The sequence below is a fragment of the Molothrus ater genome, chromosome 8 (assembly GCF_012460135.2).
Source record: "Molothrus ater isolate BHLD 08-10-18 breed brown headed cowbird chromosome 8, BPBGC_Mater_1.1, whole genome shotgun sequence".
NCBI classification, from domain to species: domain Eukaryota; kingdom Metazoa; phylum Chordata; class Aves; order Passeriformes; family Icteridae; genus Molothrus; species Molothrus ater.
Genome location: NC_050485.2, coordinates 32,003,912 through 32,017,201, shown reverse-complemented (window position 1 = coordinate 32,017,201; position 13,290 = coordinate 32,003,912).

Sequence of the window (13,290 nt, the reverse complement as noted above, 5' to 3'; positions counted from 1 at the left end):
TTTATCCTTCTTTCTTTCTTGGTTTCTGTGTCAACGACCTTGGTAGGGAATTCTTTCAGGGGTAAACATGGATCCTCTTGTCAAACATGGATCCTCTCATCAAACTTCTCTCTGGCTCACAGAAGTCACTGTAAAACCTCTTCCACCCATGACCTCTGTCCTGAAGTCAGACTCCTGTGCAAGGTGTTCCCACAAGAGAGGACAGGAGAGGGATTTTCTGAGCATCCTGTCTGGAAGGCCCCGACTCAGACACACCCTAAAACAGCTCAAACTCCTGCTTCACTTCCAAGACCTTGCCCTCAACGTCAACATTTGCATTTGAGTCCTCCTAAGTGACTCTGTGGGTGAATAAAGGCCTCTCCTTCATTCAGGGAGACACAGACTGGTGTCTTCCCAGCCGTGGGATCTTTTCACATGGGTGGGAGTGAACATATCACCACCACCACCATTTTGGAGCCAGGATGGTAAAATCTTTGGGGTTTGACATCATCTCCTACCTCTCCCCTTTGAATCTGGAGCCTCCCTTGACCATTTCGAGCCTGTCCTGATGCACTGAGAAGTTGAACCCCTGAAATTTGAACCCCAGAGTTCCCTGAAAAGCAAAGTCCATCCATGTGATGGATTAAATTTTTTCCTTGTAAATGAAGATATAGTCCCTTGGACAGATAATTTTCTGACAAAATGAATTGAACCATCTTTCTGTTATATTTAGCCTCTAATCCCCTATGAATGCATTTTTGACCAATCTTTTCGTTTTGTCATGGTCTACAGATTGTGCCCAGAATTTAGCAATGCTACAGTAATTGAAAACTGAATAAAATTTCCCATCTGGATTTATTTGAGTCCTGTCCTGCAATACCTTTCTATTATTCTATTCATTGAACTTCTGCAAGGTAGCAAAATAACAATAAATATGTAATTGTTGCATTTAATTGAACATATAACAAAAAGTTGCTGTTTCTCAAGGCATTTTATCCCCTTTGCTTCCAGCACATTTAATTATGTATGAACTCTTCAAAAAAACCCTCTCAAATAATGTGAGTCATCTTCTAGGAGAGAAGATTTAAAGATGATAAATGTTATTTAGAATCACTATGATATGATTCATATTGTGATGTGATTGGGAACAATATTAAAACCCACCAAGGCTATTATACCTAAATTTTTGTTTCAATTCATGCAATATTGCTGCTGCTTAATATGATTTCTATTTACTTCTTTCCATTGTTAGTGTTTTATTGAGGTTGTGTCGGCTTTATCAGGCTAATCTCTGCTGCAAATGGAGGTCAGCAGAGCCAAAGCACTGGCAAAAAACCTGTCTCCATTATATTCTACTTGGTATGAATTTTCTCAAAAACCCTCCCTCTAATATAAACTCTTTCTTCACCATTCTTCGATTATAATATTTCTACCTGCACAAGCCCTGACAGCTTGATATTTAAAAGCTGTATAAACTCTCATAATCTAATTTTATATCCTTTTTTTATAAAGAGAGACCGTGCCTCATTTAAAGTAACAGTGAACGTATTCATCAAAAGGTTTAAAAAAGAGCAATCTTGGCCATCAATAAAAGCTGGGATTTCAGGTGTTTTAAATTATAACTTAAAAACATGCAGGGCTACTCTTAATGACAGTGACAATGAGACATTAATTTGTGTTCCCCTGGTGTCAAGGGTGAGGCAAGTAATCCTGTCATGCCCTTGCTAGAATACAATTTGGCAAAACAGGATATTGTAGAAGCTTTATAAATCTTATATCTCTATTTCTCCTTGTACTGGTCTGGGGAATAATGAAAAAGAGTGACACATAAATTTACCTACCAAATGTGGTGTGCTCTCTCTGCTGAATATCCACACATAACTCCCATTAACATTAGTATAAAATATACATGCACAGCAGGAGGAAGCACAGACTACCAGATATCCAGAGGTTTGGAATAGGAGCTGAACTCTGCTGCCTTTAGGAGCTGCCAATCCAGCCCAGATCACAAGGATTCATTTTTTCCCCCCCAGTTTGAGTTAAGCATTCAATCCAAAACATTTGCATAAAAAATAAGTGCAACCAAACTGAAAATAAACTGGACTTCAGAGACAGTCTGAAATATCTTTTTCTTTAAGATGCTAAGTTTACTTAGCTCCAGTTGCAGTTTAAAAGCAAAGAAACCCAATAAAAAAGACAATAAAAAGACCCAAAGAACCCACCAAAACCCGCAAAGATATTTTTTGCTGTAAGTTTCTAAATATGTTATTGGAGAAGTGATTGAAATCTGACAAAAACCACAACGTTTTATAATAATGTCCTGCAGCAAAAGTATAGCACCAATAACTAAACAATACTTTATCACCTTTGCCACTCTCAACAGCTGCCATTAATACCAAGATCATAGTGTTAGGCCTTCTATTCCCCAGCTGACCATGTTAGTGACAGCCAGGGCTTAGGCAATGACATTGAAAAATATTTGCAGTGACACAGCCACAAATCACCGCGGGACGAGTTTAAAACTCAATATTCACTAAACTTGCATCTGTTCTTTTCTTGTTAGAGCATCCACGGCACATTTGTTACAGGCTGGATTCCTCAAAGAATCCAAACATTGATGGAAAGTGATAAAAATTATTGGTGGAGAAAACTCGATGGGCAGAGGGGCTTTTGTCAAGTTGTTTATTCAAATGAGGTGTTTATTTATATGTCTGAGATGGAATCACCTGGAACACCTGAGGAAGAGATCTCCTGAGATCAGTGGGTTTTTACATTAAATGCACCCAGTCAAGGAGCGCCACCACCTTGAAGTCAAATTTTCTGAACAGTCTCATTGTACACATATTGATCTTTATTTTCATCTCTCCCAGGGAACCTAAGGAGACATTTGGCTGCTTAATGATTGCCACAGGACATTGTCTGTTCCATGTGGTTCAGATCCTCTCCAAATGAGCTCTTTCCTGGGTGTGGGGACTGGCAGATGGCCCAGATGCACATCCATTCCCATATTTCAGCTCCAAACATCCTGCTTCTTCCTGAAAGCATGCAGGACACATTTTCCCTGATTTTTTATTTTCACAAACCTGGTGCCACTAAATCCCTTAAGCAGGACACAGAAGCTCCTGAGGACAGCAGTGGACATCTGCACAAGTTTAAACTGGCAGATCTGTTTATATCAAACACAAGCTGGTGGCCTGCAGTTGGTGGTGACCTCCCTGCAGAAGGTTGTGAAGAAGGAGAGGACCAGCAGGGGCAGGGAGGCAAACAACACCAAGAAAAAACACTAAGAAATGATGCCTTTGGTGTGCCTTGTGATATTCCTAAGGCAGTGGGTACAAACAGGGAAATAGGAGAGCTCTGGGCAGCAGAAACTGTCCCCAGCCTCCACACTCTGCCTCGAGGAGCATCTGCTTCTGCTGCCATCTGAATTCCAAGCAAAATGAGGAGACTGGTAGAAGTCTTAGAAGTTATCAAGTGGAAAAAGTTGTTTTTAAACTCTGCTGTTGATAAACTCTGTATTAAAATCCCATAAATAGTTTTCTTCCGACCCACACCCTACAAGAGTAGATGACTTTCCTCACTGGGAATATGTTCAGAAATGGCAAATTTTTGGATGCATTGAAGAGACTGCTGAAGGAGGAGAATGATTAATTCTTAATAGCAAGTTTTGCAGCATATTGAATGAAACATTCTTATATTATGTATTGATATATAACACACTGGTCCTCTGCCATCCTGACTAGAAGTTCATTTCCAGCAAGGAATAGTTTATAGATAATGCAGTAGGTGAGGGGAGAGAGCCATAAAACTCTGGCTTTTTCAGTTGTCCCAAAATCTTTTGGAACTTCATTTTGGTTTGAGTGATGACTGTCCTGGATGTTGATATTAAGCAGAAGCAGCAATAAAGGTGTGCAATGCCAATTCTGTCCCCTGCTTCCCTGAGGCAGCAGGCACAGCACAAGAGAGCTAAATTTAGAGGAACCACAGGAAGTTAGACACTTGTCTGAGGATTAATCAAGCTTTTTGTCCAGAACTTTCTTGCTGTTTAATGTGCCTTATTTTTTTTTTCAATTTCTGGTGTGTTGCAGGTGTGTTAGTGGATTTTGCATTTGTCAATCCTCATAACTGCAGTCATATAATACTAATTATATGTCACATACAGACAAATTATAATAATGTTATATAAAATACAATACATTTAACGTTTTATAATATTCATTATTAAAGTTCAATAATCCAAATGTTGCTGTTTCCTTACTTTATACCTGAACCTGTAAAGCCACTTCAAAAACACACTTTCACAAAGAAAGGTTTTTGTTCATTTTTTGTGCCAAAAGAACCCCCAGTAAGTTCTACAACCCCCAGTAAGATGCAGCAGTTTGCCAGGCATGTATATATGGACGTATGAAGTTAATTCTGTGCTTCTCAATCCCTTCACTAAGATCAAGTGCAGTGTCATTACCCAACTGGAAACTACATCTTGCCTTGCCTGCAGGGTGGTCCAGACATCTAATTGGCATTTCCACCAATTTTATAAATGCCTCCAGCCCTTCCAAGACTTTGTGAAATTTCTACAGGAACTACTTGAAAAGTTCAGCCTTCTGTTAGCTTTGCAAAGAAACAGCCCAAATATTTTCAGTTGCCTATTTTGAGGAACAAATCTTCAGGTTTTCTCAGCTAAGTAATATAAAGCATTTGTTCCTTTGGCTTTCATCTAAAATCAAGACAAAATACACATTTTGAGAGATGATATGAAATGAAATTGAAATGAGTGAGTACTTTTGGGAAAGAGGATCTTTAGTGCTTGAAATGCTTTGTTACAACTGAATAAACTAAATATGCTTAATATGAAAGGTAATGATGCGACTGATTGAATAGTTTGACATTACTGCACATGAAATATCATTAACAGGTTCACGGTGGTTTTATATCAGTACCAAATCTCAGAATAAAATAAATGGAAATACAAAACTACAATGATTTGTCACTGGAGCCTTTCAGTGTCATTTAAGAAAATGTTTTCAGTGAAAGACTACTCAGCATGAGCTGGTGCAGCACAAGGAATCTCAGCCTTGTGTAAATTTGAGATTAAGCCAGATTCAACAATTTAGGATGTCTGCATCTCCTTTAGCTGTGGGAGGGCATGTCCTTATCAGCTCAGGTACCTTTGGCTTCAGTGGGCATCACCAGTTCATACCTGCAGTGACCACTGCTGCCACATTTCAGGATGTGAGTTCTTAACACAACCCCAGCAAGAGATGGCTGTGAGCCCTCTGAGACTCCTTTTTGTACAGGCTCAGCCCTCCCTCAGCTGCTCCTGGTGCTCCAGACCCTTCCCCAGCCCTGCTGCCCTCCTTTGGATCTCGTGGCCAAGCAGTCCATGGATGGTCACCATGAGGGTGATGAAGACCCTTTGGAATTGGGATAGGTTGGTTCTGTTTTCACCTCACAGAGGTGACAGAGGCAGAACTTCTGTTTTCATCAGGGCATGCTCAAACCATGTCCACCAGCACATTGCCTGCATGGCACCACACAGTACTGACAGTCAGCAAGCTGTCAGTCCATTTAATTCCACTCCTCTTAGGAAATCTCCTTCTGACAGCTCTGTGTCAGGCTGTGAGCACTGACATGCCCTAGATCTAACTTCCAGGTCCTGTTACACCTCATCTTTCACAGGGATTTGGTCTCAAAGAGGAACCAAACACAGGAACATGCTGTAAAATATTACTAATCATCCAAGTCCATCACCTCCATCTTCTGCTCAAAATTGGTGGCCAGGTGCAGATGCTGCCTTCACTGACTGTCACAGTTTTCTTGCCATCTTCAGACTTAGGCTATTAGTAAATGACTACTGAAACACAAGGTTTTTCTGATTGAGGAAACTGCTGATAAAATCTGAGGCTGGTAAGAAGACAGAGAATATGTAGATAACACTCCCAGCTTCTTGTATTTTAATTTAGGAAGTTAATTTGATTGGATCTCATTATAACTGAAGAATATTTTCATTTACGCACACGGTTTTGAAGTGGTCACCATTTGGAGAATTAGAGGCTTTCATCTGCTGTTTTTAGATATCAAAATCAAAAATAAAAAGGAAAACACAATAACACATAGATAAATTTAAGTAAATGTACTATTTAGCAATGTAAGCCTGGTCTTGCAAGCACTGGGGAAGAGTATACCCTAGTTATATTATTTTTATAAAATTGCAATATATAGCACTTACTGCCCTCTCTATTTGTATTTTTTATGTTTGCAAGGATGAAAAAGAACAAGAATTACGACCAACATCTTAAAATACCAGTAGTCTACACGTTCTTGAATTTTTTTGAGAGTATCCATGTGGAAGGGTAGATTATTTTCACATTTCAAAGTAACATCACAAATTTACATGAAAATGAAAAGGGGAAGTGAAAAAGCTATGAACATTCATTATAGTGTATTTAATACAGATACACATTGTCAAGTGTATTTGACAGCCAAGGCTTCTCTTTGGTAGGAAGTTGAATAACATTGAACATTATGTTATTGCTGAGCCATAATATGTGTATGAAAACATCAGGATTTGAAGGGACAAAAACATCAAGTTTTTTAATTTCAACCTCTCTCCCCAGCTGGCAGATTAAAAAAAAAAATTCATTTTTATGGTTTGCAAATCAAAGGTTTTGGTATCAAAATGGCATATTTCTTAATTGAACTTGTAGTGTGACAGAGGTGTAAAATAAAAAACTAAATTGATTTTATGGCCCTTATTTGGTTTTTATTGTTTGTGTTACTGAAAACCTGAGGACCAAAGACTTTGTATTTTCCTCTTCCAAAGCAAAATGTCTGTTTTTCCCAGCCATTTTCATGCATATGTTATTTTGAGGCAATTTAAAGGTGTTTCATTTTGCTAAATCATGAGAAGTTGCAGGTTTTGTTTAATTAAAACTCAGAAGCCCTAATGTCATTCCACTGGGGAAAAAAACGTAACAAGTTGTCACACGTGCATGGGATTAATGTGAAAAAGTGGTTGACTCTGTGTGTATTTTTTTTACTATTGTTACTGCTTTTTTCCAGTTTCTTTGGTAATTCTTAAAACTTTATAAGCTGCATTTATGTTAAGCTGTTCCTGATACGCTCCAATAAGTGTGCTTTAGACACATTGTTAACATAAGGCCAAATCTGTAATACAGCATGGACAATTAAGTGCACAATTTTTGTATAAATGCAAAATCCCTCACTGTGAATTATTTAATTAATGCTCTACAGTTCATTTAATAGCACTCTTTCAAAGGCCATTTCACTCACAGAAAACTAATTTCATTCTTGGGGTTGATTTAATTAGATTGTATGATATATGGTATTGCTAATTCAGTGGCTCTCTTTGCAGAGTCTAGCCCGTTGCTCCTATTGTCGGCAATCTGTCAGCCCCATTTTTAACAGTATTGAAAAATTCAAGCTTTATTATTGCTCGCTCACTCTTTCTCTCCCATCAGGAGGAAAGTAATGAGCTTTTCTTCTTATGAGAGCAAGCAGAGAGTGTGGTGCCCTTAGCGCTTCAGGCAGCGAGCAGTATTAACAGCCTGATTCATGAGTTAAGTTTCTAACTGCCCGTGGCTATTAGCACTCAGTCCTTTGGCTGTCATTTAGTTAAAAAGACTCTTCGGTTAATTCACTCTTTTAATGAGACTGTGCTATTCAACTAATGTATTTTACTGTATGAAAGGTCACACCAGGAAGCAAAACAGATTGGAGGGAATGTAGCGGGAAGCCTGGCTGTCAAGGAACAGTTCAAGCCTCGCAGGCATTTCGCCGCCGCGGCGCCCGTAATAGGCCACGGAACTGATGGGCCAGCGCTCACCTCAACAGTTGAGCACCATAAATCATGGCTAAATAGAAAGCAGATTAATCAGAGCCACAGACAAAAAGAGCACGTGTTTCATTACCCATATAATCACTAACATGATTGCCAGACAAGCCAGGGGAACCGCGCGCGGGGCTGACAAAACGCGGCGCGGTGCAGGGCGAGGCGCTGGGCTCTGCAGAGCTGTGGCCACTAAATCTTCTCATTAAGGAGCTGCTCCCCAAGACCTTCTTGTCCAGGGGCTGCTTGCAGGGAGGGTGGCGTGGGGGGAGTGGGAGAAAGGCAGGAATATAAAGGGTTGCGTTTGAGTGAGCAGGGTCAGAGGAGGTGGCGCAGGATTTCCCTCCCATGGCTCAGTTTCCACCTCATTCCCTGTGTCAGCAGGGCTGGGAGAAGCACGTGGGAGATGGGATGACCCTCTCCTCTTCCTCCCATCTTTACATAAACCCCCAGCAAGCCAAACCCAGTCTGCTCCCCACATTTTCTGCTCCCCACCCCTTTAGCTGTGTGGCACACGCCAAGCCTCAACGGATGAAGGAACATCTCATTTTAATTTATTCTGAGTTTCTCCAATGTCATTTCCTTGCTGAGCTCCCCCTGCTCGCTCGCACCCTCTACGTCATCGGGAATTGTGTGCAAGCCACGTGTCCACACCCCACAGCTTCTCCCAGCTGGGCTCCAGCAGGAAGGCATGGTTGGAAATCTGGTTTGCTTCAGCATCTCTGCTTGGGACGTCCAATTGAAAATGTTTTTCTGAATATTGCTCGTTAATTTACGGGAGGAGAAAATGAGAAGAAACCTCTGTTTTTAATGGCTTTGCATCTGTCAGCCAAGGCTTTAAGCGTCTGAATTATTGGGAGGGTATGTGTGTGTTTTGCTCATTTTTAATTAGTGTCCTTGGGGGGAAAACTCCAGCACTTTAGGGGCAAAAGTATATTATTTTTTTAGAAATTGTAATTCCCTCAAACTACAGTAAACAAATCATTCTGATTTAAATTTCCCAGGCAACTTCCAAACAGGGAAACCGTATGTTTAATTACTAAACATCTGTTGCAAAGAATACCCCTCGCTTTTGCAGCACTAATATCACTGTATGAATTTTAAAATCTGTCAGCAAGGGATCACGAAAGCTTTGGGAGCAAAGAGCTGCTCACTTTAACCCCTGAACCAGATAATCTAACAGTAATCCATTCAAAACTAATCAAACATTTACAGAAACGCACCAGCACTGAGGAAAACAATTCATCATCTTCATATGCTCATTACACTTCCAACATCTCAATCTACCTATGTAAATGAGACCAGGGATCTGACATCAGGTCCATGTACAGAAATTATAAACAAATATTCATCCATTATGCTGCTGAAATTTAACAGCTGGAGCACTAACAGTAGCTGAACTCCAAGCCCTGAGTATCAATTATTTATGAACCTAAAACTGACAAGACTGTCTAGGTGAATTAGCTGCATATGTCAAGCTTTGTTATAAATCCCAGCCTACTGTAAAACTCATTTTCATAGAATGTATGTACAAGGCTGACAATATATCAACAGTACGGCATTAATAATTTAGAAGAATGGTACCATAAGGGAGCACCTAGAAACTCTGCTCTGCAATATAGTTGATATTACAAATAAAAAAGTCAAATAAAATGAATTTCCCATAAACAGAGAATCAAATAAAGCATTTTTCTATGATTTTATATTCAATTTTCAAAAAACTTACCAGTTGATACTTGCATTTTTAGGAACCATAAGCATCACCTGAAGTTATTCAATATTTTTTTTTGCCGTTGCTAAAAATGCCATTGAATTTCTAGGCCTGTTGATGTAGGTTGCATTGCATTTATTTTACTCTTACAGAGTGAGAACTAAAAGTGAGGTGAGGGCAAGAAGGAAGGAAAGCGCTGCTTGCAACAAAGCACATTGTGTCCCATGTCCCATTATCCCAATTTTCTACAAGCCCCATCCAACCTGGCTTTGGACAATTCCAAGGATCCAGGGGCAGCCACAGCTCCTCTGGGCACCCTGTGCCATCCTCAGAGGGAAGAATTTCTAATATCAAAAAATCTTCCCTCTGTCAGTTTACAGCCATTCCCATTTTTCCTGTCATGGCATAGGGAAAAGTGAGGGACAAGGTCTAAACCAGAACGTTGACAGTGAGATCTGGAAAAAGGAGATATCAAAGCTTTGCCTAGTGTCTCTGAAATTCAAGACAGGTCTGGATTTTTGTCTCCCATCTCCACTGAAGAACAACCACCCACTGCTTTGATGGAGCAATGGACACAATCACCCAAAATCTGAATTTTGTTCAGAAGCTGCTGAATTGTTCCTCTGTATAATCCAACCTGTGTCCATGAGGACCAGGCTGGTTGCAGCAGCTTTTTTCTATTCAGAGAGGATGTCTACAAAAAAATGAATACATGCACATACGAGAATCTGTGCCTATCAAACAAACAAGATTTTATCTTATTTACAGAAGTAGCCCAGTTCTTGATCAACTGTGAACATCAGATGTCCTTGTCTCCACAACAGAACTTTCAGATTATTGATAAAAATGGAAGGAGCAGGGGAAAAAAAGGTGGGGAAGGGAGAGAGAATCAGTCCTGGTCTTGAGTGTAAATAGACACCAAAACTGATGGATGGTTAAAGAGAATATCTAATACTAAACTTATGACCCACAAAAATTGCTCCCACACTTCATCTCAACATGAGTGTTGAATTCCTTTACCTGGGATTCACATTGAAAACGTACAAAGAATCCATGAAGACATCTTCTAAGGCAGAAAATGTATTCCTAGACTCTCAAAACTAAAGAGCACTGTGTTTCCATGAGTATTTTATCAGTACAAAGGGTAAAAGCACATGTGCATTTTGAAAGAAACAGTAATGGTTCACAAGAGCTTGACAAGGAAGTCAACAGAGCATTTTTGAATCAGGAGAAAGAATTCAGAGGAGGAAACGTCCTTGGTGATGCACACCTATACAGCAAAGCAGAAAAAGTAGATTAACTGATGAGTGAGGTGTGGAAAATGCTACAACGGCATCTCCTCATCTGCAGGATGCTGCCACTTCTGACACAGGAAACACTCCAAAGTGACTGGGAAAATTTTAAAAATATACAGTATTAGATAAAGGAAAAAACAGAGATAAACATGCCTGGCTAGTGCCTGATGCCTGGAACATCAGGGATTTATGAAAGAAAAGTTCATTCAGGAAGCTGCTGGTGGAGGATCCAGCGCCTCCTTTTGTAGTGCAGAATGAGGGTTTGTACATTACAAATTACAGGAGTCTCTGTAATTCCTCAGACTGTTAGGGCTTTCCATTCCCCATTGCTTCAGTATTACCTGCATGGTTCCTTCCTTTAGCTTTCCTAAAGTAGACTTTAATGCCAACAGCAACAACAACAATAATGATAATTTCACCGAGTCTGAAATTTACTCTCAGAAAGGCAGAAAGATCATGACAAGGCCTTTGCATCACTCAGGTCATGTTAAAGTGCTTAAAATAGGATTTCACTTGGATTTAAATGACACAGAGAACTCCTGCTGGCTCTCTAGATATGAACTCCACCTTGAACACCCCTCGATATCAAGGAGCTGCCTCAGGCACATGAAAATGTGTTTTCTGTTCAAATCCCAAAGAATTTTCCACAGACTTCAAATGCAGAGTGAAGATTGTGCTGTCTGCTCAAAACAGTGAGCAAAGCACTATAGAATTTCCACAGAAGAATTGCCAGGCTTAATTTTTGGACCTAATTAAACTGACTTGGTGTCTGCTGACATCCCTCAGACTACGTGTGGCTGTCCTTGCAAACTGATACTTTTATTAATACTTCCAGGGCCTGGCTCACATGTGTGGCACCCGTGGAATCTTCCCCATTATCTCTGTAGTGAATATCCCAAATCCTGCCTGGATACCTTCCCTTTCCCAAGAGCCATTCCTTCCCGAGGCTGGCACTCCTGTTCTCACTGCTCCACAGCACACCATGGCAGGGTGGAGTTACCTGAGCTTCCCCAGCCCTTGGCAGAGCTCCCTGTGCTCCACACCTGCCTCAGGCACTGCTCAGGGGCACCGTGCCCAGCAGGATCCCTTTGGGATCTCCCTGCAGTCCAGGGGGCCTGGCCCTTCCCTCTCTACAGACGGATTCAGATTTCCTTTGCTAATTCCATCAGGGCTGTTCAGAGTCATGGTCGCATCTTGAAATTACCTAACAGCTACCTAACAACTAGAATAACTATTCTAGTTATTGATTATAAATGTCACAGCAAATATGTAAATCTGTTTACTTGGTTAAGAAAACATTTAGCAAAATCCATACCTGGGTCCTCAAAGTGCTCCTGTGTCCCAACATCATCCAAACCATCCCACACCAGTGAGCCAGAGGGATGAGCAACCACACCTGGCCAATCTTCAGAGCCTTGTGAAATGAAGTTATCATTTTCTATTGCACAACAATCTCTATTTACTGAAAGGAAAAGCGGTGCAGTCACTCCTATTTGAAGATTGTTTTTGTTGATTTAGGGTAGAAAGGTACATGAACAACCAGACTCCAAATACAACTCCTTTGGGCTTTTGCAAGTGTGGGTTAAGCTTAAAAGATACAGGTCAGCAACAAACAAAGAGTGATTTGAGTATTTGTGGGAGTTTGAGCTAACATTTCATGTGAGACCCATTTTATGAGGGCTACAAGGTGCATTTCCAAGGCATCAGTTCAAGAGCTGTATGTTTTCCTTTAATTTCTGAAAGGGTTTTCAACACAATAGTTCTATGATTTCTTGAAATTTTTTAGTTAGAACTGAGCCTAGAGCTGGGAGTCTCATAACTGTAACTCAGAAACTGGATTTGGAGCTGAAAAATAATTCAAGGCGAAAAAAGAATTTTTTTTGAATTGGCTATACTTGGTGATAACTCTTGACTTATTCTTCTGTGCTGCTGCAATAAGCTATATTCTGGGGACCTGCTTTTGTGACTAAAAAGATAAGTCTCTTGTTGGGCAGAAAATTGCCTCTCTGACATAAATCTTTGGAATAGGAGTTTACAGAAAAGTGGTAAATATATAAAACGAAAAAAAGATCAAATATCCCAAGCAAAACAAGCACAAGGGAAGATGAGGAAAGATTTGCATTGCATCAATCAGAAAGATTATATATTAATAACAGACCTTATTTTTGACTGCCATTTTGGGTTTAATCTGGACTTTGCAATGCCTTGCTCCCAAAATTTTTGCCAGCAGAAAGCCTCCACACTGTGAACAGAGCAAAGAATGAATTTTAAAAAAAACCTAAAATTCCAGAGTTTTTTCTCTTCCTCTTCTAATTCCTGTCTATATTTAAGGAATGCTACATAAATACCTGTGGATTTAAGTGATCTAATTATAAGACTCAAGATGCTCTAAATGTCAGGTGTGGACTGTGGTGCTATCTAACATCGTTTAATGAGCCAGGTAAGTTACAGCACCCACA